This window comes from Lacerta agilis, chromosome Z (genome assembly GCF_009819535.1).
Source record: "Lacerta agilis isolate rLacAgi1 chromosome Z, rLacAgi1.pri, whole genome shotgun sequence".
In the NCBI taxonomy this organism is placed as follows: domain Eukaryota; kingdom Metazoa; phylum Chordata; class Lepidosauria; order Squamata; family Lacertidae; genus Lacerta; species Lacerta agilis.
Genome location: NC_046331.1, coordinates 4,517,303 through 4,541,176, shown reverse-complemented (window position 1 = coordinate 4,541,176; position 23,874 = coordinate 4,517,303). Strand labels below are relative to the sequence as shown.

The 23,874-nt window shown below is 45.0% G+C and overlaps 1 protein-coding gene across 1 annotated transcript in view; it reads right to left on the bottom strand.

Moving 5' to 3' along the window:
* The window catches only part of BRINP1 (BMP/retinoic acid inducible neural specific 1), a 112,372-nt gene extending 90,327 nt beyond the window's left edge, over nt 1-22,045 (bottom strand). Inside the window, exon 1 of the mRNA XM_033137237.1 lies at nt 21,593-22,045. The gene's annotated coding sequence lies outside the window, so the exon portion shown is untranslated. The remainder of the gene's footprint in view (nt 1-21,592) is intronic.
* Nucleotides 22,046-23,874: the final 1,829 nt, after the last annotated feature.

Below are 23,874 nucleotides of genomic sequence, written 5' to 3'. Positions count from 1 at the left end.
TTTTTCTTCAAAGTTCCTTCGGAGGTTTTTATTCTGACTGATGGTCGAATAAAAGAATGTATGTATATTTATTTAGAGGTGTTGTAATCTCTCAGTAGAAAGCAGCTTCCTATGTTCCTATGTGCGGAGAAATAAGGGGAAAAAAGGGGGGGGACACTGCTTGGTTTCAGAGCCTAACAGATGCTAATGAAATTCCATGCAAGAACACTGAGCAAGTGGTAGACATTATAGGTTTTTAAACAGAGGCTGGGTTGGATTTTTATCTGTGATTTCTGCTCTGTGGGGGGGTTGGATAGGATGACCTCTGGCCTGCCTTCCAGCTCTACAGTTCTGTGATTCTAAAAAGACTCAAGCATGTGTCAGGGTATTGAGAAAAAGCCCATACTTGATAACCTTGTGAAAGGCAGATGCATTGATACTTGAAAGGAGAATGTCCTTTCTCGCTGTGCATTGCTTGCTGAAGCCACAGCAATAAGAACTTGATTTGAGAACAATGGTAAGGATATAGTGCAGGTGGTGGCCGGAAATGTAAAAAGAATGTGCCAGCCAGATAAAATACCTCTCTTCACATTCAGAGAAGCTTCAAAGGAATGTGAAGGAAACAATCTGGAACAACAAAGGATTGTGCAAGGACAATGACTGTCAGTAGCTGGGCTGAATTTGACCACATTTCCAATATCCTGGAAGTGAGCTAAGGTTGGGCAAAATTGAACATGGTGAGGCGCCTCTGAGTCCCTGCCTCCGCACAGGGCCGGCGCGTCCATTTAGGAGAACTAGGCAATTGCCTAGGGCGCCAAAATGGAGGGGGCGCTGGCCAGGCTTGGGCGGGACGGGCTAGCAGCAGCTTCTCCACTGTAGCGGAGAGGTGCTGCTTGCCCCCTACACCAGCCCCCCCCAGCTCCCGCTAAAGCAGGCTTGGGCGGGGGGCGGGATGGGCGAGCAGCAGCTTCTCTGCTACAGGGGACAAACTGCGGCTTGACTCTCCACCCCCCGGCTCCCGCTAAAGCAGGCTTTGGCGGGGGGGCGGGGGGCGCCAGAAGGTGGTTCGCCTAGGGCACAAGAAGCCCTAGCACCGGTCCTGCCTCCGCAACTGCTTTTCCTGAGGTGAGTCGCCAGCGGCTCCATGGTGGAAATCCAAACTGTGGCTCCTTTTCCCTCTTCCCCCCCCCCACACACCGGAAGAAAAGATTGCTGCGCATGCATGCGACGGATGGAGAAGGGGCTTGTCTTGAGCGGCTGTCCACCTCACTTTTGACCCCCAAGCCTGGTTGAGTCACAAAAACCATCTCTCTCGCACACTATGCTGGTTGCCTGGATTCCTGAACCGTCCCCGGGCTGGATGTAGAAGGCAATTGGGCCTGATCTGGCCCACGGGCCTTAGTTTGCCAACCCATGTCTAAGATGCTATTCAGTACATTAGAAGAGAGAGAGAGAGAGAGAGAGAGAGAAGACTTCCATCAGCAACTAGGTCCCAGGAGCTCCCAGAAGGGGATCCTCTTACATTCTGCAGTGCAACACATAGAAACCATTCCCCTTAATTAGAGAATGCAAAGTGGAATTAACTGACATGGAATCACTGAAGCCTTTATGGTCTTTACTTTCGTGGCGCTTTTATGACCTCCCACAGCTCAGAATCCTGCGGGACACCAGCTCCTTCCTAGTCGCTTCTTTTTGAAAAGGCTTTTTGGTCTTCTCATTTGCAAAGTGCTTGGCTCCCTTCCATCCTGCCCTCAAAGAATTCTGCCTGTCTCATCGCAATCCCCCGCCCCTGTCTATATTCCTCCCTCCAGGCTAAACAACACATCTTTTTCCTCCTATCGTTGTTCTTTTTTTTCCCTTTTTCCCTTTTTTCCTTATTTAATTTGTGTTTGTAGAGCAACTCAATGGTATATTAGTATAATGTAATTACAACTTCTCTCTCTATTCTTTTTTTTTTCCTTTTTAATGCTTTCAGTAACCAATAAGTGCCACATTTGTTGCTGCTCAGTCATCCTAAACAGTGACAGTGTAAGAGCAGGGAGAGGCTAGCCAAGGGTCTTCCTTTGCCAAACACAGCGGTCTCTTTCAGGGTAGGGAACTGGATCCAAGATGGTTATTTCTCTTACCACTTGCAAGCCAATTTGGGTGGAATTCTGTAAACCACACATGAGCTGTAAGCCACAGGACAAACATTGGATGGCATTAGCATAACATGTGAACTGGGAAATGATACAGAAGCCACAAACCAAGCTAGCTTCTAAAGATTTAGGAACTTCCTTCTCTTGAACTTCAAATGGGCTTTTATAAATGGCTAAACAAGCTACAGGGACGCAGGTGGCACTGTGGATTAAACCACAGAGCCTAGGGCTTGCTGATCAGAAGGTCAGCGGTTTGAATCCACGTGACAGGGTGAGCTCCCGTTGCCCGGTCCCTGCTCCTGCCCACCTAGCAGTTCGAAAGCACGTCAAAGTGCAAGTAGATAAATAGGTACCGCTTCGGCAGGAAGATAAACGGCGTTTCCGTGTGCTGCTCTGGTTCGCCAGAAGCGGCTTTTTCATGCTGGCCACATGACCCGGAAGCTTTGCGCCGGCTCCCTTGGCCAGTAACGCGAGATGAGCGCCGCAACCCCAGAGTCGGACACAACTGGACCTAATGGTCAGGGGTCCCTTTACCTTTACCTTTAAACAAGCTACACGCACACACAGAGAGACTGAATGAACAAAACACAGAAATGTAGGAGGAGAAATGTTAAGATCATGGAAAGCCCAGCAAGGCAATCAAGACAAGTAAGAAACCAATCAAGGCAATTGGGGAAAGAACAATCAAAGGGATCATCTCAAGGGGGCTGAACAAGAAAGTGGAAAGTTTATCACAGGACATGGAGATGCAATTATTGTGTGCAAGATAGTGGTGCCATTTTACCTTGACATGTCTCTCTCTCCTTGTCTAAAGAAAATATCACAGGTAAAGATTTGCTTATTCTCTACATAGGAAGCTGTCTTGCATGACGTCAGACTATTTGACCACCTAGCTCATTTTATCCAGCAGCACCTGTTACCAGATAATTTTAGCGGCAGATGCCAGAGATTTGCATGCAAAGAAAATACCCTGCCACTGAGGCGTGTAAGACCCTCGCTAGTGACCCTGGATTGGGACCGATACAGGAAGCGCTATCAACATTCTAAATGGGCTTCATTTGCCAACATCAAAAACAAAAATAAAACCTGATTGGCTACATAGCCCTGTCACAGAATCCCATCCTGTATGTGATCCCTGATTGCCTGGGATCACTTGAAAAGGAACAAAGCAGGCAAAAGTAATATTAACTCTGGATATTTAGAGGTGGGCATCATTCCCCATATTTTGCCCCAACATTCATTCATGAATGATATTGAAGCCACACCTGTGTCCAGAATAACACCCCTCCCTGTAGAAGTGCTTAATGATGTTTGCATTAATCTTGGAAGATCGTCTGCTATTCTGAATGAGAAGGAAGAGAGAGACATTTGCAAAGTGGGGAAATGAAAAAGAAAAGCCGGGGGGCGGGGTAGAGATATGTTAAGATTTTGACCTATTTATTTGTAAATTTGTACGTTTATCTTCCATGTTATAAGGAGGGTTAATAACATCGGTAGAACACATGTTTTGAATGTAGGTGGCTCCAGGTTCTGGATGCTTCTGGATGCTACAGTTTACAAGAATTGAAGGTGGTTACCTTCTGGATGACAAACTGGTCACTGGACTATGGTCCCTCTCCACACATGCCAACAATGAGGTAAATAATACTGCACAGAAATTATTCAATGCTTCTTTCCCTAAAGTTACTATTCTTCTCTGGGATTTTTGTTTAAAGAACCTCACAAGCAGGATTCAGTTCTTGTGAGAAGCAGGTCACCTTCCAAACTATATGTTAAATGCACATTTATACCACTTTAACATTCATGCATTCCCACTAAGAATCCTGGGAACCACAGTTTACCTCTCAGGGAGCTGCAAGTCCCAGCATCCTTAACAAGCATTTATCAAGGTTTAGAGGGGGGGCATGTTGTTAAAATAGTATGAGTGCTTTAAATGTATGGTGTGGGTATAACCTCAGGGCACAAAATTCTTGGAGTGTAACCTGTTGGAAGAGAAGGCCGAGTTTAATGGTTTTATACTGGTTTGCCAGCAAATTTCCACCTGTGTGAAAAGAAGAAGAAGAAGAAGAAGAAGAAGAAGAAGAGGAGGAGGAGGAGGAGTTTGGATTTGATATCCTGCTTTATCACTACCCGAAGGAGTCTCAAAGCAGCTAACATTCTCCTTTCCCTTCCTCCCCCACAACAAATACTCTGTGAGGTGAGTGGGGCTGAGAGACTTCAGAGAAGTGTGACTAGCCCAAGGTCACCCAGCAGCTGCATGTGGAGGAGCGGAGATGCGAACCCGGTTCCCCAGATTACGAGTCTACCGCTCTTAACCACTACACCACACTGACTCTCACACTGGAGAAAAAAGTTAGTCATTTTGACAGGGATGTCCCCTGTGACCATTATTGTTTATTTTAGTGTGAGAGACCCTGGACAGAAGTTTAAAATCTGATGAAGAGATTAAAGGGATAACAGTCGGGTACAAAGCATATACACTTAAGGAATTTGCAGACGACCTTGTGGTAACTGTGGAAGACCCTATGGTTGGAATACCAAGGGTCCTGGAATTTGGATAAGTAGAAGGCTTTAAAATAAAAGCAAAACAAAAGTGCTGGTGAATATAAAAAAGAATTACAATTATTAACAGGATTAATGATTGAGAGAGGGGGGGAATAAAATATCCAGGAGTGTGGATAACAGCTAAGAATATAAATATTTTAAAGGATAACTATATAACAGCTTGGAGAGAAATAAAGAAAAATATGGAGGTGTGGGGAAGGATGAACTTATCATTATTGGGAAGGGTATCGGTAATTAAAATGAATGTGCTGCCAATAATGTTATTTTTATCTCAAGCAATACCTATGGTCAGCAAGGCAGGACACTTCGGAGAATGGCAAAAAGACATTACCAGATTTCTCTGGCAGGGGAAGAAGCCAAGAATAAAATATAAATTGCTGATAGACTTTAAAGAAAGAGGTGGATTCTCCCTGCCGGATTTAAGTATATATTATGAGGTGTCCTGCCTATGCTGGCTAAAGGAATGAATATTATTAAAAAATACTGATGTTTTAGATCTTGAAGACCATGATAATAATGGCTGGCATACATATTTGTGGCATGATAAAGTTAAAGTACATAGACCTTTCTTAGACCATGTAGTAAGGAAAGTGGTTTGTGAAGTATGGGGGAAATATAAAAATTTATTAGAACAAAAAACACCATGGTGGCTTTACCCGATATCTTTAAAAAAATTCAACATGAGAAATGATTGGGTAACTTATAAAGAATTATTAATGTATGTAGAACATGAATTAAAATTAAAGAGGTTTGAAGATATAAGAGGACTATTAACTGATTGGTTACAATACCATCAGCTTAATAACATATTAAAATGGACAAAAAGAAAGGCTTTTCTAATTAAACTTCTAATTTTGAAAAAGTGTTGTTAGAAAATAAGACTTAATTGCTTTCTAAAATGTATAAATTAATATTAGAATGGCATACAAAACATGAACACATCAAATCATTTATGATACACTGGGCCATGGACTTTGGATATAATATACAACTTTCAGCATGGGAGAGGCTATGGAACTGGGATTTAAAGTTCACAGCATGTTACCGTATACTTTGAAAGAAAACTATATGAAAATGATGTATCAGTGGTATTTAAATCCTAGTAAATTAGCTAAAATGTACAAAACAAGGTCAAATACATGCTGGAAATGTAAGGAAAAAGAAGGCACTTTTCATCACATGTGGTGGACTTGTAAAGTAGTAAAAGAATTATGGGAAATGATATATAATGAACTGGAAAAAATGTTTAAAATAACCTTTTCTTTAAAAAAAAACAAAAACAAATATCCTGAAGCTTTCCTTTTAGGGATTTTAGGTGCTGAAATACCAACGAGACTATTTATGTATGGGACTGCTGCTGCCCGGATGTTACTTGCCCAGCGGTGGAAAGAAGACATAGTACCTGCCAGAGAAGAATAGCAGATTAAACTAATGAATTATGCTGAGATGGCAAAAAACGACTGGAAGAATTAGAAACCAGGAAGACCAAAAATTTAATAAGGACTGGAGAAAAGATATAACTTGCCTTAAAAAATCATTATAAACAATTAAAATTATTCCTGATTGTTTAAGTTACAGTGGTACCTCGGGTTACAGACGCTTCAGGTTACAGAGACTGCTAACCCAGAAATAGTATCTCAGGCTAAGAACTTTGCTTCAGGATGGGAACAGAAATCACATGCCAGCAGCACAACGGCAGCGGGAGACCCCATTAGCTTAACCTCAGGTTAAGAACAGTCTCAGGTTAAGAACGGACCTCCAGAACGAAATAAGTTCTTAACCAGAGGCGCCACTGTACTTCCCAAAAACTTGATCCATGTTGCCTTTACCAGGGGCGTAGCAAGGGGGCATAGGGGGCGGCCCGCCCCATGTTCCATAATGGAGGGGGTGACAAATTATCAAGGAATAATTACTGCCCTACTAGGGCGGTTCATAAAAAACTTTTTTTTAAAAAAAAATGCCTGCTCCAAAGGTCTTATCTTACTATACTAGGGATTATATATATATCTATATATGAAATTTCATTCATATCGGTTAATATCTTGACCCTCCTCCACCAAAATAGCTGTTTACTTGGCTGTTTTCCTGTGTCGTGAAGGCTGAAATTTCAGTTCAGTGGAGCACTTACTGTTCCCAACCCTAACCCCGTGGAAAGCCATCTAATTAGACTTTAATTTGATTTTGAGATGTTTTTAGGAGGTAATTTTATTATTGTTTGATTTTATACCAATGTTATGTATCTGATGTTAGCCACCCTGAGCCTGACTTCAGCCGGGGAGGGCGGAATATAAATAAAAGTTGTTTATTATTATTATTATTATTATTATTATTATTATTATTATTAGTTATTATTCCTTTGTAAGAAAATATGAAATAACGTAAAGCCATTTTTGTGGGGGTGGATCAATGGGGGGGGGGTTGACAAGAAATTTTCCGCACCAGGTACCACCTGGCCTTCCTACACCTCGGGGGGGGGGGGTGACAAAAATTTTTTTGCCCCCGGGTACCTATTTACCTTGCTACGCTCCTGGCCTTTAGAACAGCCATTAAAACAGTTACAACAGTTACAAAAATAAAAGCCAGCCCCATTATTCCAACCGCTTTCACATTTAACCCTGATTTCCACTAGTATGTGGCACCCAAAAGCCTCCCCCCCCCCAATAAGCACAACGCTTGAGCTGAGAAAAGAGGAAAAGTTCCCTGCCCCAGCTTATTGTTAAAAGCCACCCAGAGAACTTAATTGGCTGGAAGATGAACACTACAAAACAAAGAAAAGATCCCATCATTTCCAACTGAATTGTTTCTTTGTTCTAATGTTAAGACTTCTATGTGCCATTTGGAGATTGGTTGATTGATTTGTGGGATGGAAGTAAGCCGTTCCCCCCTGAAGAAGAAAAGTCTGAATTTTGTTTCTGTATCCAGCCATGGAGGCTGCTTTCCCGTAATCAGGAAAGGTTCTGATGGAGGGGTGTGTGCAGCTGTGGCTGAGATGTCTCCTGAAACTCCCTGAGATAATTTGGGGAGACTTGAAACCCCCTTGGTTACCGTGGATCCCGATCCTGCCGCTGCAAGAAGGCTCCGAAACGGGCTGGAAGAGAATGGCACTGGGTTTTCAAGCTCTCTGCCAGTGAGCCAGCCTCCGTATCTGCCATGGCAGGTGCAGATTCCCTTCTCAATTTGGCTAACTGGAACTAAGTTAAAGATGCGGAGAAGATGTGGAGAACAAGCTGCTGACAAATTTGGCTGCTGGAACCAAGGTTGGTGATGAAGTTGATTCCTGCCGTAGAGAACTGGAAGAGGAGAAGGGTAGCTCTCTGTGTTTTTAAGGTTCCTTGTTTTTGTGGTTACCCTCCGGCCTTAATGGAATAAATGCTTACAAAAGAGGACCCTAGAGTTTAAACTAACCTTAGCTTGATATACTTGGCTGTATTTAAGTAAAAGAGAATAAATACAAAATGAGTTATGAGGAAATTGCGTGTGCAAAGCTTGTGAAGTGAAGGAGGAGGGGAAGAGACATTTTTTCTTCTTTGTGTCAAGGGATGATTACACACACCCCTCCAGAATGAAGATATAATTTAGTTTGGAATATTGGAACTGACTGCAATAAATTTGGAATTGTGTTCGAAAGAGGGATGTGAAAGGGACATTGTGTGTGTGTTTTTCTGTGTTGTGTTTTGTGTTGTGTTGTGTGGGAGGGTGGGCACATAGACTCACTATCAAGGGATATTACCCACCCTCACTGAGGAGAAAAAAAGGAGAAGGAGAAATTGGAAATAAAGACCACAGGTTTGAGTTGTTGGAGATGATTGCATTTTCAAAAGCAAGAGAGACTTGGAAGTATGTTTGGAAATATAGTTGATTGAGAAACTGGCGAAGCAATGGTGGAGGGGAGGGGATCTTGCTAGTATTTTGAAGTTTACAAGGAATAATGGTCTTCCTCCCCAATGGTGTTTGTGGGCCAGTTTCTGCAATGATGTGTTTTGTACTGCATAAAGAGAGCCCATCTTGCTTCGAGTTAACGCCAGATGGCTGTCCTTGAGAAATAATCTTACAACGGATAATAGAGTACAAACACTGTGGAGACAACATGAATTGCAAAATATGGAACTGGATAGGAGATGGACACTGGCTGTAAGGAGTGTAGACTGGAAAAGTGAAGATGGGCAACTACCGAAAGGTGAAGGATGGAGGAGAAGATAGACACAGACGGTAGGACACGCAAGATGAAAAGAAAGAAAAATCAATATAAAATTATAAGTAATGATTTAAAGTGGATAGGCAACAGGATGTATAATCTCTTTTGTTCTTTAAGGGAATGTTTTATTGTTATGTAAATATACAAGCAGGAATTGATAAATCGACAGATGATGGATAATGGGGAAGGGAAAAAAATTGTGAAAATTGTAAATCAAATATAAGGAATGCAATGTGAATTAGAAATAAATATGTAATATCAAGCAGTTATGGGGAAAAGTTGGGAAGCATATAGGATGAAGAGCAGGAAGTCATTTTTGCGGGGAAATGTATTAAATATAATGCAATTTGGTACTGATTTGTTAAAATTTTGCAAAACTAGTAAATATTATTTGACAAAAGAAAGAATAAAAGTCCCAGGGCAATATAAAAAGTGAAGAAAAACACAATAAAATTGCATAAATGAAAACAAATTTAACAGCCCTCTAAAAGATCATTGGTGCTACTCAAATACCCAGGAAAGTAAAAAGAATCTATTAGCCTGGCGCCAAAATGATGGCAAGGTTGGTGCCAAATGGGCCACCCTGGCAAGAGCATCTGATCAGCACCAGCTTAGGGTGGTAGGGTAGTTCTCTCACACAGGGCACCAAGCCAAGGAAGTACAAAACTGAGAAGTTCCATGATTCAGAAGGTTCATTTGAGGGGCACCAGATTTTGGGCTCACTCAGGGAGCCATGCTATCGAGGATTTCCAAAGTTTGCCCTGATCTGATAAATGGAGAACTGATATAGGAAAGACTCATTCTCTCCTCATCACCCTCCAGACCTCCATCAGTGCGGTGGTACGTGGGGAAGGATCTCAGATGACATTTTCAAGGTTCAAGCAGGGTTCCTGGAGGAAATAGTCCCTAGATGTATAAGGCTTTAAAAGTCAAAAACAGCCCATAAAGAAATGGGTGACAGTGAACCTTATAAAGTAAGCTGAAATAAAGAAATAGTGGGATAAAGCAAAATAATATTATTATATTAATTATTACATTACATTAGAAACATATCACTGGATAGTTTAAAAACAAACAAACCTCAAAGCAGTTTACAAAAAACCCCAGTAAAAATCAATAAGAATTTAGAATCTTACTTTAAAACATAAAAAAATAAAAATGCTAAAACAGATTATTTCAACTTTCTGCCCCCATCATTGCATTTAAGAGCTTGCCAGTTCACCATGGGGTGGGAAGGAATTCAATACAGGCAGGTGAGCTTTGGAAGAAGGATAGATTGTTCAACCCCTTCCCTAACAGCCTATTTCACTTTCGTGTTGGTTACTTGCCTTCCTCCATGGCAGCACTGGATCATATTGGACTGCTTGATCCCTTGACTTCCTAGCCTGCTAAGAAGTGGATAGCTTGTGTTTCCCACACAAATGCAGCAAGAAGGTAGTGCTGAGGACACACTCTTTGTGGGGGCAGTCAAGCACCACGGTGCTTAAAAGTAGGGTGGCCATATTATGAAGAGCAAAAGAGAGGATTCAATGCCCCCTTGCCTTCCACAGCACATGCGCATCGGGGACACACACCCCATACCCTCAAACAACAACAATAATAATTTTAGTTACAGGTAGGTAGCCGTGTTGGTCTGCCATAGTCAAAACAAAATAAAATTAAAAAATTCCTTCCAGTAGCACCTTAGAGACCAACTAAGTTAGTTATTGGTATGAGCTTTCGTGTGCATGCACACTTCTTCAGATACCTTCAGATCTTCAGATTCAGATTCTTCAGATCTGAAGAAGTGTGCATGCACACAAAAGCTCATACCAATAACTAACTTAGTTGGTCTCCAAGGTGCTACTGGAAGGAATTTTTTATTTTATTTTGTTTTAACAATAATTTTATTATTTATACCCCGCTCATCTAACTGGGTTGCCCCGGCCACTCTGGGCAGCTTCCAACATATATAAAAACATAATAAAACACTAAACGTTTAAAAACATGGCTGCCTTCAGATGTCTTCCAATACATGGCTGCCTTCAGATGTCTTCCAAAGGCATAATGGCAAAAGGAAATACAATATGATGGTCCAAGCAGTATGGTGATCAAAGGAAAGGAGAACAAAATAAACCTTAGAGACCAACTAAGTTTGTTCTTGGTATGAGCTTTTGTGTGCCTGCACACTTCTTCAGATACACTGGAACAGAAGTCACCAGACCCTTATATATGGTGAGAGGGTGAGGAGGGGTATTACTCAGAAGGGTGGTGGGAATGGGAAAGGAGCTAAGCTTTTTTTTGGGGGGGGGTGCCAAGTGCTTCAGCCATTTCCTCCGCTCTTGCGCTCAACAAGTAAAAACATATTCTAGTAGCAACACCTTGAACTTGGCCTGGTAGAAAATTGGCAAACACTGCAGACCTCAGGAGCACAGGTGCAGACAAGACCTCACTCCCATCAGCAACTGTGCTGCAGCATTCTGCACAAATTGCAGCTTCCAGATCAAGTGGATGGGAAGCCATGAATAGCTGCCATGAAATACTATCCTCTTAGCAGGCAAGTAAATGGTTTCCCCAGCCAGCCACATTTTGTAGTTCAATTTGCACGGCTTGCAATATGGAATACAACATGAACGCAGAAATCCAAAACAATTTTCTGAAAAGGCAATACAAAAGCTGACTCTCACAATTAAGACAGGCAGCGACAGGCAACCAACAGGAGCAAGAAAACATCCATTAAATGCACAACAGGGGCAGGAAAACATCCATTAAAACAGTTTTAAGCTGGCACTGAAAAGGCAAATGAAGCTGTGCCAAACCGACATTTGTGGGGGAGGGTGCTGAGGGTTGGTCTAAGATATTTCGCTGCCTGAGACGAAACAGGAAATTGTATTTCCCTCCCCACTCAATCTTCCCAGTCCCCACCCAAAGGTTCGTGGTAGGAACGGGCAAACCTTTCAATCTCTCAATTTCCCAATCTTAAATTCTGTTGCCCCCTTTTCCACATTGGTTTGGAGTAAATGAATAATAATAAGAAGCCTCATAAAAGCTGGTGAGCATTTTAGTGAATTTCTCCTAATACACTGCTTAGCGAAGCAGCTTTTCCTAATATACAGTAATGTATTTTTTTGCATATTATTTTCACAAATATATGCATCTTTTTTCATTCACACTTTTACCCTCATATAATATGCATTCTTGTACACATTAATTGGCTGGAGCACAATTTGGGAAAGTGCAAGTTTCAACAGATTTGCTGCGTTTCAGTCTGCATATTGCTTTGGAAGGTTCAGATTCCGGGGGGGTTGCTTGAAACACAAACTAAATCGAATTTCCCATCCCTAGTGCACAGTATCTGAGACAAGTGCCTTCCATGGGAGTAAACCACAAAAATAATCTATTAAACAACTGACAGTTTGCTGTTGTTGCACACAGGGCTGGCCCTGTTGTTAGACAGAGTAAGATGACTGCCAGCGTGGAGAAGTGGTTACCGGTAAGTCATTGGGGCCTGGGGAACAGGGGTTCAAATCTCCAGTCAGCCATGAAGCTCTCTGGGTGAACTTGGGGGCCTAGACACCATCTCTCACTCTGAATTACCCCATGGCATGGAGAGGGGGAGAGCCATATGTGCTCCCTTGAGCACCTGGGAGCAAAGGTGGAATACAAAAACAAAGATGTAAAAGCAAATAAATACAGATGTTTAGGGGAGGTAGCACCCTGCCCTGTGCATGGCACCCTCAGGGCACTGCCCCATCACCAGTGTTGAAGGAAGATTCAATTGCCTGGATTCTGTACATGGGATAGTGAGAGTGGCACCATTTTGTCCTTTTCCTCAGGCAACAAAATGTCTGGAGCAATGCCTGTTTTCAGGCAATGCCTGTTTTCAGGCAATGCCTGAATTCAGCTGCCTGGAGCAACTGCTTCATTCTGCCTAATGTGGTAGTAGCCACCAGCTCATATGATTTTAAAAGAGGGTTAGAAACATTCCAGGAGAACAAAGGTATTGATGACTACTGCCCATGGCAGCTATGCTGCACTTTCACTGCAGCAACATTAGTTGCTAGGAATTGCAGGTGAAGAAACTGCTGCCGTGCTCAAGTTGTGTTTGTGGGCTTCCCATGAACATACTGTTTGTCACTGTGATCACAGGGTGCTCTTCTATGTCAGCACTTATGGTGTGCCAAAGGTGAGGTAAAATAGGACACTTCTCTCCAGTCTGGTATACCCACCTAAGACACATGATGCATGCTTAGCACATTTCATTACGGAAACCAAGTGAGGAAATGCTCATAACCTCCATCCAAACATGTAAAAGGCATTATCAGAGTTCAAGGCCACATTTCATCAGGGTCCAGTGATGGGTGTGGCCTGGGAAAGTTCTGGGGGCCAGAAAACAAGGCCTGGAGGGCCATATTGCATCCCCTTCTAGGGCTGGAATTTTCTCACCCCTCTTTTAGCATGTCCCCCCAGCTGCTATTTTTAGAAGAGCACATGGAGAAGATAATTTAACCCAATTTAGTGGAAATAACAGGTGGGGGATGTGGGTTTCATCAGCACTCTCAACCCTAACTCTTCCTCATCCTGATTTGAACATTGTATTTAATAGTAACAAAAAGGATTTGCCTTTCTCAATTAAAAAAAGAGAGAGAGAGATTAGAGGCAGGCGATTGCGACCTTATGTGAGAGGGGAAATAAATAAATAAATAAATAAAGAGAGATCCAGGGAAACCTACAGTTCTCCACTCTCAATTTATTTACTTTCCTCCACCTGTGCACCCAGAGCGTTTGCCTCACTTACCAGGCTTTGCCGAGGAAGTGGAAGGGCTCTGAGAGCACCCCAAAGCCCTCACACCACACCACTTTCAGGAGCCATCTCCCCAAAGCCCAGTAAGCAAGGTGCCAGGCTCTGAGATGGAGGCGCAAGGGCTCTTGGATACCGTCAGAGCCATATCAGTGCCTTCCCAAAGCTGGGTAATTGAGGTGATAGGCTTGGAGAAGGGTGTGTAAGAGCTCTGGGATGTAACTGAGGTGCCAGGCTTTGGGGAAAAGGCACAGGGCTCTGAGGCACTGGGCTTTGGGAAGGAGGCGTGCTTCGCTGCCAGCAGTGCCATCTTTAGGGTGGTGCAAGGAATTATTGTGAAAATAAGAAATATTTTGGGGGTAAGGAGGTGCCAGGCTGAGGCAGTGGGCTTTGGGAAGGAGGCTCTAGGGTTTTGAGGTGCCAGGCTTCATTGCACAGCACAGTCTATAGGGTGGTGAAAATTTTTGTCCTTGATTAGGGTGCCATATTACCAAAGTTCACTCCTGCTGCCAGAGCCATCTCATTGCCTTCCCTCAGCCCAGTAACTGAGGTGCTGGGATTCTGAAGTAGGTGCCAGGCTTTGTGAAAAAGGTGCAAGGGCTGGGTAACTGAGCACCACATTTTGGCAAGGAGGTGTGTGAGCTTTGAGGTGCCAGGCTTGCTGTGGACTTTAGGGTGGTGCAAGGAATTATTGTGAAAATAAGAAACATTTAGGGAGGGCACCAGATATTATCTTGACAGGAGCTGCAAGGGCTCTGAAGCTTGCTTCGGGAAGGAGGGCTCTGGGATGTAACTAAGGCACCAGGCTTGGGGAAGGAGGCAGGAGGGCTCTGGGACACTGCCAGAGCCATTTCACTCTCTTCCCAAAGCAGGGCACTAGAGACACAAGGCTTTGGGAAAGAGGTTAAGGGGTTCTGGGATGGAAATGAGGCTCTGAGTTTTGGGAAGGAGGCGGTGAGGCTTTGGGGTGCCAGGCTTTTCAGCTGACAGTGTGTATTTGGGGCAGAGCAAGGAATTATTGTGAAAATAAGAATTACTGAGAGGAAGGCAAAAGAGCCGGATAACTGAGGTGCTAGACTTCAGAAATGAGGCGCCGCGGCTTGGAGGTGCTGGACATCATTTCCAACAGCCTAATCTTTAGGGGATTATTTTTGTCCTCGCTCAGGGTAATATATTGCCAAAGTCTATATCTGCTGCTGGAGCCATCTCACTGGCTTCCTAAAGCCTAGTAACTGAGGCACTGTCCTTTGGGAAGGAGACACAAGGGCTCTAGGACATGCCACACTTTGGAAAGGAAGGGGGAGGGTTCCAAGGTGCAGGGTTTGGAGAAGGAGGCGGGAGGATTCTGGGATGTTGCCAGAGCCCTATTACTGCCTTCCCAAAGCTTGATGACTGAGGTGCTGGGCTTTGGGGAGTAGCTTTGAGAGAGTTTTGGGACACTTTCAGGGCCATCTTGGCTGTGGAACACTACAGACAGTTCTGTATTTATGGGGTGGGGGCACAAGGGCCGGGTAAATGAGGTCACAGGCATTGTAAACAAGGCACAAGAGCTCTCTCACTGCCTTCCCAAACCCTTTGGGAAGGAGGGCCTGGCATATGGGAAGAAGGCACACGGGCTATGGGATGCTGCCGATTCTATATTCCCAAAGGAAGGCAGCATAAGGGCTCTGAGGTGCTGGGGAAGGAGGCTCAGGGGCTATGGACATTGCTCGAACCTTCACACCTCCTTCCCGGGCAGCTTTGGGAAGGAACAAGCTTCTCACAGACCATCACTAAGTCTATAAAAGGTAAAGGGACCCCTGACCATTAGGTCCAATCGTGTCCGACTCTGGGGTTGCAGCGCTCATCTCACATTACTGGCTGAGGGAGCTGGCGTACAGCTTCCAGGTCATGTGGCCAGCATGACTAAGCTGCTTCTGGTGAACCAGGGCAGCGCACAGAAACGCCGTTTACCTTCCCGCTGGAGCAGTACCTATTTATCTACTTGCACTTTGACGTGCTTTCAAACTGCTAGGTGGGCAGGAGCTGGGACCGAGCAAGGGAGCTCATCCCGCCACTGACCTTCTGATCAGCAAGCCCTAGGCTCTGTGGTTTAACCCACAGCGCCACACAAATGAAGCTTCCTCTTCTGTTCTTTTTTTTAAGTCCTTGTTCACACAACGTCTAGTTTGCTTATGGTATTCACTGCTACAAGATGTGGTTTCAGCTGCAAACTTAGATTTCATTAAAAGGGGGAGTCTTGGGCAAATCCATGGAGGATAAGGTCTACTGATGGCTATCCCCCTGAAGGCTAAGTGGAACCTTCAGCTTCAGAGGCAGTCTACCTCAAAACATCTGCTACTGCAGGAAAAACAGTTGGAGGAAGTAGTTTCCATCACATGCCCTGCATGTTAGTTTTTAATTTTTCCTGAAGGCATCTAATTGGCTGGTGTGGGGAGCAGGATACTGGACTAGTTGGACCATCTTTTTGATACGACAGGGCTCTTCTATGTCAGAGTGGTTGTGGTTAGCAAAAGTGGTTTAGGTAAGGTTGCCATATTTCAAAAAGTGAAAATCTGGGCACAAAAGTTGTTGAGCTTTTTTTTTGGGGGGGGGCAAAATTGTTGGGCTTTTTTTCCCCCAGAATCCTAAAGAAAATATATGGCAACCCTAGTTTATGCAAGGGTGCTTTAGCCATTGTCTGTCTGTCTGTCTGTGTGTGTGTGTGTGTGTGTTCGGCAGACCTAAACCAAATAGGAATTTAAACTGCTCTGGTGTACATCTGGCATCCGCAAATCTATAGGCGGGCCCCAGAAATGGTGTCAGAGCTCCCCCTTCTGGGAGACACAGTGTCTTCATGGGATGAGTTTTTCTAGAGACAAGGAGAAGAGACAAGGGTGGTTTCTGGTTGTGTTGCCTGAAAGGTACTTAAATACACCTGCATTTCATCCAAGGTTCCCATGTGTAAAACCAACCAATCTGAAACATGTTCATGCCCTTCCCCGGACAACCTTAACATATCAAGATTCAAATGTTCTTTTATTTGTCATTTCTGTACCCTCTCTCTTCTTCCAATTTACCCCCTTTCTCCATCCTTGTCCCCACTTTATCAAGACATTTTGTCATCCCCTGATATTTCCCTCCCACTACACAAACAACCCCTCTTGCTTTGCATCGTGACATACCTAAACAACCCACACTGAGTCTGACAGCAGAACAGATTTTGAGATACATGTTAAAAAGTGACATTCAGACATGAGTCTCTCCCCCCCACACACACACACACTCACTCGCTCACTCTCTCACTAATGCACACACACAACACATTATTTCACAGGCAGAGATGGTTCCCTAATTCAGCTTAATTAATATGACAGTTTTCCCACCTTCCCAGCTCACCCCCTAATGCTAATCCTAAACACCTGCAAATGTGCTTATCAAAAAAAAGGGAGAACCTGACTTTGTATTAGCTGGTGCCACAAATGTTTCCAAGTTCTTAAATATGAAATGGTTGGGGAAGGAAGTGGGTAGGGTATACAGTGGGACCCCAGGGGCGGGGGAGTCAAAGCAAAGACCATTCTCAGCAGTCCTCTCCTGGGGGACCAGCTTTTTCTCCCTGCAGCAATCACTGCAAAATAAGACATTTCATCAGGGCAGTTGTCTGGCCCTATTAAATGCTGCCTTGAGGGGATTATACAGTCTCTTAACTAGGCCCTGGAAAAAGAAGTGGGATAAACTTGGGAGCATTTTAATTTAGTACAATTGTCTTGCTGCCAGTGAGGGTTGAGCTATGCAAGCAAGGAAGTGTTGGTTCTGATCTCACTAGGGAGAGTTGGGCATTTTCCGGAGAACGTTTATCATTCATATTGCAAACCCATCCATGGTGCCACTCGTACACACCAACCCCTTATATCCCTCACTGGTTCCCTTCTATAAGCAGTGTAACACCCACAAATGCACATGCTCAATGTTCACCCACCATTGTTGCCATTACTCCCAGGTGCTGCCCTAGAGAGAGAGAAAAAGCATTGGGTTTTTTTCATACCCCAAACACATGAACATGGATGTATTAGAACTGATCTTCTCGCACAGCCTCCATCACCCTCACAGATGCACTCACGTTGCAGCCTCTTACTCACACACATGTTCTCACAGCAATACCCCTCCTTCAAACCCCCCCCTTCATGCAGATGCCTCAGTACTTCTGGACATGCACCCTACCCTATTTCTGGAACCAGTTAAAATGAAGGTACAATCCCATGTGTCTCGTGAGCATGGAGCACACTGGCAGACAGCCATGCTCTGTTGCACATGTTTTCAAAAGTGCAAACACAGCTGTCTCACAGGCTTCCTCACACACTCCAACACTCGCTCGCTGGGCTCACAGGACCATACACAAGATCCTTTCTCACCCACCACGCTTACAACACTCCCTCAGTGATTTTCCAAGGTTACATATCCCAATCCTGCGTATCTCAGCTTACCCAGGAGATAAGCACCCTTCCCTCTTTTGCAGGATCCCGTTTTCTTGCCTTTTTTTTCAAAATGAAGGAACTGCAGAGTCCTGAGGACATGAAAAGTGCAGTAAAAGGAAGATGAGGGAAAATGTGTGCAAAGCATTTTCTGCTGAGTGATTAAGGAGCTGAAGTGATGGATAACCCCCCCCCCCACACACACACACACCCCATCAATGGCTGGAAGAAAACACGGACAGTGCATCCTGCTAGTAGTAAGGGATGCGAGAGGTGAAACCATATCTATTCACTTCTTAAGATTTGATCTGTACAGACTAGAGCGGCAGAGCTTTCCACAAAGTCCCTGGCAATGATATCTGTGTATGTGGATGAATGACTGTGCATATCAGTTCAGGGCTGAGAGTAAGGGATACCCAATCAGGAGAGGGAGAATGTCACACCCTCCCAAAGAATTGTGTGTGTGTGTGTCTGCTGCATGTGTTCTTGTTTGCATGCGCGGTGTGGGGGGAAGTGAAGACAGATCTCTCTTGTTTGGCCACTGTTATTTGTATGTGCAACCACACAATGTGGAAGTTTTGGGTGTGCAAGAAATGAGAAGGGAAACCTGCGTGCAACTGAGTGCAGAATGAAGCCTAAGGGTGCATGCAAGTTGTGTGGAACTGGGGCTGTCTGTACATGGAAGGAAATTGGGTGGGGATACATGCAGTGCTTTTTTTTCCTTTTTTTAAAAAAAAACATGTTTAGGGATACTCTCATTTTCACTCAAGAAAATCACCATTTTATAGTTCAAATTGGGGAAAATAGATACAGTAAATGGACAAAAGTACAAAGATTCAAAAAAATGTTTAGAGTTATGTGTACCCCTGCGTCCCCACAGTAAAAAAGCACTGGATACATGTGCATCAGTATAAAATGAGTATTTTGGGGGAGAGGAGAGGAGAGCAGAGCAGAGGAGAGCTATCTTTGGACAGTTTCTGGAAATGGAAGGGGGACATGGTGAAACTTTGTGTGCAAGCAACCATAATGCAAAGTAATAAAGTCTGTGTGGCTGTGTGTGTGTGTGTGTGCGTGTGCATGCACGTTTGAAATACAGAGAGAAGCTTAGCATGCTTGTGAATAGCAGGCAAAATCTACATGACCAAATTGCATGTGTATCTGTGTGCATATAAAAGAAAATGTGCTGATGGTAAAGTGTGTGTACGTAATACAAACAATTGTGTGTGTGTGTGTGTGTCCGTGCTTGCCAGAGTAGGCCACCAGTGGTGTGTGCCTGTGCAAGTCAGAGAGAGACACCAGCTATGTGTTATGAAAGGGAGACAAACACCAATTCATGCATTGTGTGAGACCAAAAGAAAACGACCTCTGTGAATAAATGTGCTGCCTGTGTGTGTGTGTGTGTGTGCACGCGGGCGTGCAAGCATGCACGCGCACGCACACACACTCATTAGTATCAGTCCATGCATGTGTGCATGTGTATAAAAGATAGTCCTGTGTGAGAGAGGGAAGCAGGCATGGTAAATTGGTGTATAGGACCATCAACCGTGAGAAGAATGCTTGAATCTACCCAGAAATAACACTCCCTGCAACCCTCCAGAGTTCTTGCTAATCTTTTCTTCCTTTGCACCATCAGCCTACCTCTCTGTAACTCTTCTCAGACCAGCTTAACTCCTATTAAGAAAAGATTTCTCTCCTCTGGGTGGGACACGCTCCATCCCCCACCCTTTCCCCTACAGCTGTGATTTGGGGGTAGGGAATCTTTAAAGTGGAGTGGTTTGTCAATAGCCTTCTCATTATACTATGGCTTATGCATCAGAAGTAGCACTGAGCCTCTCTGCGCACACACACACACACACACAGAGAGAGAGGGAGAGAGATGAGAGAGAGAGAGAGAGAGAGAGAGAGAGAGAGATGAGAGAGAGAGAGAGAGAGAGAGAGAGAGGTGTGTGTGTGTGTGTGTGTACATACTTCACCGCACCACCACTACCATGATGGACCACCCTCCCATTAAACCCCTGAATATATATTATATGACCCTCCAGAGAATGGAGGAATGGCACAGTCTCCATCCATGCTGTATAAATTATTTAAAAGACTGGCAAAGCTGAAGTTTAGCTTTCAGCTTGCTTCCACTTCCGAAGGTGCCCCCTCCCATCCTGGAGCGCTCCCCTTAGAGACTCCTTTCCTATGCATGCATGGCACCCCACTATTCCAATGGATAGATAAATAGATAAGAAGAGACCCACTGAATCAGACCCCAACATACAGCTAGTCCAGCATCTAGGCTCCCCACAGTGTGCAGCTAGACAGACAGACCATTCACCCCACATGTAATTTTAACACAATTACTACCTAGTCTCCCCACATACCAGTAGGGCAGGGTGAAGAAGTAACCCCCCCAATAGCCTTGAATTCAAAGCTTGGATTGTCACTCTGCAAACCAAACACAGCAGTCTATTAAGCAAAGAGGACATTGTCTCCTTGGGGACTCCCCCCCCCCTCCAGGACTCTATTAGACTCTGTCCTGATCAATATATCTTGGCATAGACATCACGGGGGGGGGGGCGGCTGGGCTGCGGTGGGGGCGCCTAGATTTTGCAAGCCGTCTCTTTCCATGCCGTTTGGTGAGATGCTGCTTCAGCCTGAGCAAAATGTGTGATTGCACTGCATGAAACAGCTGTACGTACACCACACACACACACACACACACACACACACGTCCACCAAACACGCACACTAGCCTTTCCCTCCTTGCCGGGAAGTTTCCTTCAAAAATTAGGACCCGAGATCATGACAAATCATGACAGCCCAGCAGAAATAATTCTACAAGGGTGTGTGTAGAGGCTGAAAGAGTTTTACACTTATACACGGACACACCAAAGATCTCGTCTGGGCATTGCACTACATACAGCCTGTGAGCGATTAGGCACCTGAACACACACATACAGGTCTTGTCTGTGTTGTGTTGCGGTCCGGCACACGTCGCAAGCCCAGAGTTTATGTGCGATTTTGTACATCCACCATTTAACCCTTTGCTTACTAAGTAGGGGGATACGAAACTGCAAAGCGACGTGTATGGGAACTGAATCCCTCAGATTTTGGCTGAGTGAATGAGGCGAGATGAAATCCGGGGAAAGATTGGAGCGATGGAAGGAGAGAGAGAGAGAGAGAGAGAGAGAGAGAGAGAGAGAGAGAGAGAGAGATTTGGCGGGGAGGGGGGCAGCGCTGTTAAGGAGTGTGAGAGAGAATTCGGAAGAGAAGTCTGCCAGCCATAGAAGGAGAGCGCTGCTGCTGGATCAGACCATTTTAGCCCAGTTTCCCCACAGTGACTACCAAGATAGAGAGGCTAGATAACCAGGAATGCCTACGGGAGTTCTAGAGGGCGGCCCCACGAGAACAAGCTGGCCGATGTTGCAGCTGTCTGTGTGGCTGTCTGGCTGAGCAGAGTCAAAATAATAACAGTAAAATGCCTTTTCCCCCTTACCGGATGTTAGTGCCCCTCTCTGGCGGAGATCTGGTCTCTCATTCGGCTCGGCAGGAACTTGTGGTGCGAGCCCTTCTGGATCCAGAGCGCATAGTGGGCGATTCTCCGCTGATGCTGCAGGCGTAGGAAGACTGGGGCTTTAGCAGTCCTTTTCATGCTCAGACAGAGAATCCCTCTCCTCGCCCCGGATCCCAGGCATTAAAAGGCAGAGATGCAAAAGGGAAGAGGTGCGGGGGATAGATGAAAAAAGAAAATCCGGGTGTTATTCCTTCTCTCTCTCTCCCCCCTTCTTTTACCTATCCTTCTCCAGTCCTCCTTCCTTGTGTTCTTTCTGTATGATTATTATTATCCTTAATCCCCTCCCTGCCTTCCTCTGATGGATCAGTTTGCAGCCACCGGGGGCGAAACGAAGGCGCAAAAAGCAGCACAGAGAGAGAAGGTGGGAGGGAGGGAGGGAGGCGACCGAAATGAGCAAAGGCTGGAGGAAAAGGCGGGGCCTCGTTGCCGTCAGGGGCGGAGCTCTCGGCCCTGCTGAAGAAAATGAATGGGTAGAGGGCGGGAGGAGGGCGGGGCCGAGAGCCTGGAAGGGGGTTGGTCCTAAGAAGTCTCTCACTCCCTCTATCATTGGGACGTGGGAGCGGGGGCTGCGTTTTGAAACAGGGATGTGGGGGAGGGCATAAAAAGAAGACAGGGGTGCTGGCCTGTGAGATATAGGGGGACCCACCCTTGAGATGTGGCATGGGGGGGGGAGAGGTGTGTGCTTTTGAGGAGGAAGGGAAGGTTTAGAGAGCCTATTGGGGAGTGGGCTACAAGAGTCTCTGGTGTGTCCGTGGACGCGAATCGTTGGATTAGATTTGGGCGGGCGAAGGCGAAGCGACTAATTAGAGAAACCTGCTGGATATAGTAAGCACCACAGGGAATTGAGGGGGGGGGTTCATCTCCTGTTTCTCTTCGTTTTCCGTTCTGTTTCTATAGTTCCCATTTCTATGCAGTTTGGCTTTCTGTTCTGTTCCCTCTCTCTCGCTCCTCTCAGTTTGTCTGCCTCTTGCCCCTGTTCCATTCCCTATCTTTGTCATACTAGGTCCTCTTTCTCCCTCCCTTTGTGTACAGTCTTTGTCTCCCTCCCCTAAAGTCCAACCACCCTGTTCTTTGCTCAGAAATTCCCTCCAACAAGCCATCCATCCAGATCTCCCTCCCTCTCTCTCTCTCACACACACACACGTCCTAGCTATCTCCAAGCAGCCTGACCATCCACTGGCTTCTCTTCCTATCAGCCTCTGTGAGGATTTACCTCCCCCCTTGTTGCAGCCTTCTTTAAGGGGAAGGGCCATAGCTCAGTGGGATAGCATCTGCTTTTGCATGCAGAAGGTCCCAAATTCAATCCCTGGCATCTGCAGTTAGGGCTGGGAAAGACTGTGCCTGAAACCCCCAGAGGGAACATGATAAAAGCCTGCTGGATTGAGCCAATGTCCCCTCTAGTCCAGCATCCTGTTCTCACCATGGCCAACCAGATGACCATGAGAAGCCCATGAGCAGAAGCTGAACACAACAGCACTCTTTCCTCCTGCAGTTTCATAGGCATCAGGTTTAGTAGCCATTGAAAGCTGCTGCCAGCCATTGTTGGCTAGGTGGTTCAATTAGACAACTAAGTATAAGTCAGCTTTCTGTGTTCCTTTGTTCCTTCAGGGATGACACTTTCCTCACTGAGGCTCAGTTTGACTCAGGAAGGAAGGTGCAAAGTGTTCTGTTTTCTGCATGATCTTCCCCAGCTATGATGGGGGAGACTAGTTAAAGCCATATACTGATTGAGAATAAAAAGAATAGAATAATTGAGCTGGATTGGGCCCTGTAAGGCTATCAACCTTCTGCACAATGAAGGAAACACAGGGCAAGAGCCTCACCATACAAGTGGTTGCCCAGCTCCAGTGACAGAGAGCCCACAATTTCTCTAGGTACTTGGTTCCCATGTTGAAATGGCTTAACCACCAAGAAGCATTCATTTATTTTCTGCCAGGTAACCCTATAAATAGGGTTATCTGGTTGAAACAAAAGTGGGGGTTGTAAAAGCACATATAATTATAGTACAGCAGTAAAACGTATCAAAGTAACAGAAACACAACCAAATATACCGACTTACAATTTAAGTTCATTAGCAGGATTTCTGCCACAGACTTTAAGCCAGCCACTCTTTTTCAGTCAGTTTTCCCATCTGAAATATGGAGGGCTAATAATACTGACTTGCCTTAGAGATTTGTAAGGATTGCAACTAGACAAATGAATGT